We start from the raw sequence: 6,440 nt of genomic DNA on the forward strand, positions 1-6,440 counted from the left end.
GATATCCCGGGATGGGGTACGGGGAGATGTCCCGGAATGGGGTACGGGGGGATGTCCCGGGATGGGGTAACGGGGTAATGTCCCGAGATGGGGTACGGGGAGATGTCCCGGAATGGGGTACGGGGAAATGTCCGGGATGGGGTACGGGGAAACGTCCCGGAATGGGGTACGGGGAGATGTCCCGGAATGGGGTACGGGGGAATGTCCGGGATGGGGTACGGCGGGATGTCCCGGGATGGGGTAACTGGGGGATGTCCCGGGATGGGGTACGGGGGGATGTTCTGGGATGGGGTACGGCGGGATGTCCCGGGATGGGGTACGGAGAGATGTCCCGGGATGGGGTAACGGGGAGATGTCCCGGGATGGGGTAAAGGGGAATGTCCCGGGATGGGGTAAAGGGGAGTGTTCCCAGGGGATGTCCCCGGGTGGGGGTACGAGGGGAATATCCCCGGCTGAGACCTGGGATGGGGGTACCGGGAGATCAGAGCGGATGCCTGGGCTGAGGTGTGCGCTGGGAGTACCGGGGTACCCCGGGCTGGGGGAACGGGGGGATCCGAGGGGATCTCCAGGCTGAGACCCGGGCTGGGAGTGCAAGGGGATCCCTGGGCTGAGGCGTGGGCCGGGAGTGTGAGGGGATCCCGGGATTTCTGGAACTGAGGATACGGGGTATCCCCGGCTGGAGACTCAGGCTGGGGGTACGAGGGGATCCGGGGGGATCCCTGGGCAGAGGCTGTGGGGGTATCCCAGGAGATCTCCAGCTCCGAGGTTACGGGATCTCCTGGGATGAGGTGTGCGAGCAGGGGGATGCCCCCGGCTGGGGCTGGAGGAGGACCCGGAGTGATCCCGGGTCGATTCCGGAGGGAATCCCGCGGTCTGAGGTGTACTGGGGGTGTGAAGGGATCACCGGGGCTGAGGATATGGGGTACCCCCCGGGCTGAGGTGTGTGGTGAGGGGATCCTTCAAGCTGGGGGTTTCTCTGGGCTGAGCTGTGGGCTGGGGTTTTGGGGGGCATTCCCTGGGCTGAGGCACGAGCTGGGGATTCAGGGGCCAGCCCTGAGCTGCTGTAGGGTGCCCCTTCCATCACCCCATTGCGGGAAGGGCTGTGGGGAKCCCAGGGTTAGCAGCCAGGGAGTGGGGATGGACGGGGCAGGTCCTGCTGGRGTGCAGATTTGTGCCCTGCATTGCTCTCCATGTTCTCTCCATCCCCTCAAACTCCTGGAGCTGGTCCCTTCCCACCAGGGTGATGTTGGGTGACTCCTCCAGTCACTCCCTGGCCCTGCTGGAATGTCACCACCACCATTCTGAAGTGCTGTGGGCTTGGGATGATCCCAGCAGTGAGCTGACCCTCCTTTGTGACTGTTCCCACCATCTCATCCCAGCTGGGCTTCCATCCCTTCAAACCCCTGATCCCTGCAGGCACCTTCCTGCTGCAGGGCTGGCRTGTCCCAGGTTTCCATATTCCCACCCATGATTCTGGAAATGTGCTAACTCTAATGACCAAGAACAAATATAATGAAGTTTCCATGGGGAACTTGTTGGCCTGTCACCCCAAAAGGTGGTTTGAGCATCCTGCATCCTCCTGGGTACTTTTGGGGCACCCCCAGCAGACTGAGCACAGCTGGTCTTTGCCAACAGCCCCTTTTGCCCCAGCCCCACACTGGGTTCAAGTGTTGGTGAAYAGATAAATGTTGGGGCAGATGTTGGCAGCACAGGTCCCCGCCAGCTGAAGCTGTTCCAGGATTTTCTGAGCAGGAAAAGGAGTCTGAAGGCTCAGCTGGGCAGAGAGTGAATGCTCCATCACCCAAGCACGGGCATGGGACTAATATTTCCTGGAATTTTTGCAATCAAATAAATAGCTGAGATCTAAAGRAGCCACAAAACCCTCTCTTTCCACACCTAAACAGTCCTTCAGGCAACAGGGACAAATCATCCCCATTTTTGTGCCTAGGAAATGGTGAATTGCTGGGGATATGAAGAGGGGAAGGAGCTGTGGGAAGGAGGGGTGTGCAGTGTGACTCACTGGCTTTCCTCCATCTCCTCCTGACATGAGAGCTGCGTTTAACTACGACAAGCAAGAGAAAAAAAAAAAAAAAAAAAAAAAAAGAAAATAATACCCCAGCAGCTGTAACACGCTCCACATTTGCACATTTATCATTCGGTTTCCGATCACAGGTTTCACCAGAAGAGTCAGGATGACTCAGGTGAAATGCAGGGCTGCAGCCAGCCAGGCTTTACTCCATTTTATTGCCCCAGGAATTTATTGTTCCAGCTGGGAACAGGAACTGCAGTACCAGAGGATGTGGAGCCCTGAACTGCATCCCTGCTCCTCCCCAGACACCCAGCTCAGTTCCCAATCCTCTGAGGATGCCCAAATCCTCTGTTTGAACCAGACAAGTTTCCTCACTGACAACATCTGTAGGTTTTGGCAGAACAGCTGCCTCTTCCCTTCAGATCCTCTCTGAGCAGACACAGTTCAGAGGGCTGGGCTGTGCTTCTGAGGAGCTTCAGACCACTGAGACCTAATCATCCATACAGAAAAGGGGTTAGCAAAGGGCATCGAAGCATCCAGGCACTCCCTACTCTTTGCTYTCGTTGTTTCCTTGGAAAAGAAGCAGCTAAGCTCCCTCCGGAGTCAACCCTGACTTTGTAACAGCCTGAGCTCAGCTGCTCTGGGAGCTGCTTGTAATTTTTCTCCGATTTATGGGGCGAGAAGGGCAGTTTCCAGCTTATTTGCCAGCATGAGCACTGCCTGGCTGTGCAGAAACCACATTTTCTGGGGATGTTTGAGCAGAGGTTGCACACACAGGAGCGATGCCGGCAGTTCTGTTAATGGTGTTTGCCAACTCAGAATTAGCAGGTTCAGGTGATTGGGATTTGTGCCAGGATTTGGAAGGACACTTCCAAAAGCCCAATTTCACCCACAGTGGAGTCCTGTCCCTCTGAAACACAGCCCCACGTCAGCTGGGTAAGCAGAAGCATGAATATTTGGCCTTTTGGGTTTTTTAAGTATCTTAGGATGAGATTTTATTGATAGTTCCCTATTAATTACACCCCATGTTCTCATTAAGCCTTCTCAAGTAAATTTTTCTTTGCTATTTCTGAATATATACAAAAAAAAGTGGAATGCAGGCTATAAACCAGAAGAATTAGTGAATATTTTCTCCCCTGTGCTTGCTCAGAACTTGGAGGTTATTTCCACTATTTAAAGAGAAGAAATATCTAAAGAGCAACAAAATAGGAGTGCAAGAAGTGCTGAGATTGTAACTTGAATTATTCTGAAATGTAGAATGAGGYCTAGAGGAGGTGAAAGCCCTGTGCACCATCAGAGGCTACCATGGTGTYCTTGTGAGAACCAGGGGATGCTGCTGGGGGCCAAAGTCCGTGGGAAAGTCCATCAGGGGCCTCTCTTGACTCTGAAAATGGGGMAAATCTCAAACAGAGACAGTCTGGAGCAATTCTGTGTTCAGGCTCCAGCTCCTTGACCTGTTTTAGTCTGTCCAGCTGTCTCTGGCTGTGGTGGCACTGAAAGGGACCCACATGGGAAGAGCTGGAGCATCATACCCTGCATGCCAAAGTGATCCTCAGGGCTGGGAGAGTGGAATCCCCAAAAAAACCTCTCCATTCCCTGTGTGCCAAAGTGATCCTCAGGGCTGGGGGAGTGGAGACCCCAAAGAAACCTCTCCATGCCAAGGCTAAGGATGAGGAGACCCTGAGCAGCCCCCACTGGGGCAGATGGAGCCATCCAAAAGGTGTTTCAAAGGGGATTTCTGCACCAACAGATGATAAAAATCTGTCAAAATAAATAGGAATCATGCACAGAAGAGCCCTGTTATTCCTCTGCTGGCTGCAAAACGAGATCATTTAGGACTGGGCTCAGAGTTTAGAGATGATGAATTCCCCTCTCTTGAGCCACCTGCACCRAGCCAGCTCGCCTCGTTAACAGCTCAAGCAGCAAAAGAGCAAAGCAGATCAATTCTGCTGTTAACAGCCAGGACGTGGCCCCAGCGTGATCCTGGAACAATAGCTGAGCCCAGGAGGSGATGGATGGCACCATCCCAGCCTAGGGACATCCTCCCCGTGCTCTGGAAACACAGCCTGAGAGTTATCAGTCCCTGGAACTGCGTCAGCTGGAAGAGTGCATGACGAGTGGTTTAATTCTATTACCCGGGATAACGAGCAAAATTGATTACAGGCTCCTAAAATACTGATCTCTTACAGGGGGATTTGCTGCTCCACGAGCACAGAGGATCCCCAGGGTCTGAGGGGTTTTCTGCAGGTGGGATCTGCACTTTAMCTGCCTTGGTGGGGGTCTCACATTTTAGAGATGAGACTGGAAGTGGGAGCAGCAATTTTGCCCTGCCCCAGCTTCCCTTTCCTGCCTTCACCGAGCAAAGGCACAGGATTCTTGTGCCAATGGGACTTTCCTCTCCAAAATTTGGAAAACTTCAGAGGGATTGGCCTGGGTAGGCTGTTGTAGGTGAATCCATATTTATGAATGTGAAAACAGATGTATAAAACAAGTCTCCCAGTTCACATGGACCTGTTTCCAACAGAAGCTAGCTGACATCACACTATCTTTAGGTTCCTCCATTCCATTCCATTCCATTTAATCCCATTCCATTCCATTCCATCCCATCCCATTCTATTCCATCCCATTCCATACCCAAGGCTGGCTTTGGACTCACACACAAGTGGATGGGAACAGCCACCGTGTCCCTGCATCGCTCCCCTCAATTGCTCCTCACTGTTATTACCCCGAGATATCGATAATGTGATTTGGAGACCAGACAGTTCCCTGGCAACACATGGCTTGAAACCATTCCTGCAAATTTTCCCTGCCATTCGTGTCCAATTGAGTCAGGATCAAGTGGCTCTTTCCACAGCCTGGGTCGGTATTTGTGTTTTGCCTGCCTTTAAGTAAATTATTTACTATTGAATTTGGACAGCAGTGTTCAGCTGAGCACGTTTAGCGCATCAAACAGGCAGAGGGAGAAGCCAGATCTACTGTTCTCTGTCAAAGCACTCCATGAGACACCCAGCTCCTCACAGGCAGCTCTCACAACTCATCTCCTCCTTGGATCATCCAGCCAGAACCACCAGGTCACTCCATGAGCAGCACAGTTATGTTATTTGGAAGGAAGCTGAGGTGCATCTCACAGCCAGAAGAGCTTTGAGAGGGGAAATCTTGTCCAAATGCAGGCTCTCCCTTGTCCATCTTTGTCCCAAGAATTCCAGGAGTGATGAATCCATCCTGACTCTCCCATTCTACAGAATCACAGAATCATTTGGTTTGGAAAACACCTCTAAGATCACCAAGTCCAACCAYTAAACCCAATCCCTGGGATTTCAARCACAGCCAGAGAAAACYCTCCAAATCCCAAATAACACGAGATGGATTCATCACATGCAAAGGGCAGCAGGATTTCTCTGCCAGGACTTTGTGTTACACACCTTTCAAAAAAAAGAGAGAGTATACAAAACATCCCTGGCAGTGTCCAAGGCCAGGTTGGACAGGGCTTGGAGTACCTGGGATGGTGAAAGGTGTCCCTACCCATGGCAGGAGTGGAGCAAAGTGGGCTTTAATGTCCTTTTCATCCCAAACCAAAAAGAAACACCACAGGAAAAGCATTTTCCTCTCATTGTATTCCTCTCATCCTCCTCCTTAGCTCGTGCCCGGTCCAGCACCACGATGCTCTGAAGGCAAACAAGGCTGGGCTGTGTCATGGCATTGTTTTTTTCCAAAGCAGAATTAGGTTATGAAACAAATGCTGGGAAAGCCAAAGAAAATATTCCTTCGTTTATTTGTAGCACAAATGTTCTTGCTCTGAGTAAATGCTGAGCTTCCTGCAGACCCAGCCCTCCCTCTGAACTCCAACAGGTCAGAGCTGCTAACAGAGTATCCATCATTTCAGGCTCCTTCTGTAGGGTTTTAGCTGCATTATTCCAGCCAGGATCAGCTTTGGGGTAGATATGGAACAACAGCAGCAACAGAGGTAACTGGCAAAAATAAAAATATCATGGGAGAAATATTCAGGATTGTTCTCTTTTGCAAACTTCATCACCTGCAATTGGTTTGCATACACTACTTTTAAAATGTGACTCTCTTCTCCAGAAAAGTGCATGTAAARGGATTTTTTTAAGGTCAAATATGCCATGAAACACAACAACAGCCTCAGACACAGCAGAGCCTGGTGGGTCAATAATCAGACCATTCAAATCCAATCCCAAGACTGGATCTTTCTCCAGTGCTATTCTCTCTCTCTGGTTTTCCAAGCTCCATAAGAACAACCAAGACCAGGCAGGTTCCTCAGCACAACTTCCAGGTTGATTTTTTCTAAAATTCCTGGTTGTCCAGCAGAAAGGGGACAAGAAAGCATTTCTGAAGACTTCAGTGAAATTCTATTGAAGTATTTAGCAACATTCTTAAAAAAAAAGAAAAA

Source organism: Malurus melanocephalus, unplaced genomic scaffold (genome assembly GCF_030028575.1).
Source record: "Malurus melanocephalus ecotype Western Australia unplaced genomic scaffold, MMel_1.1 scaffold_802, whole genome shotgun sequence".
NCBI lineage: Eukaryota > Metazoa > Chordata > Aves > Passeriformes > Maluridae > Malurus > Malurus melanocephalus.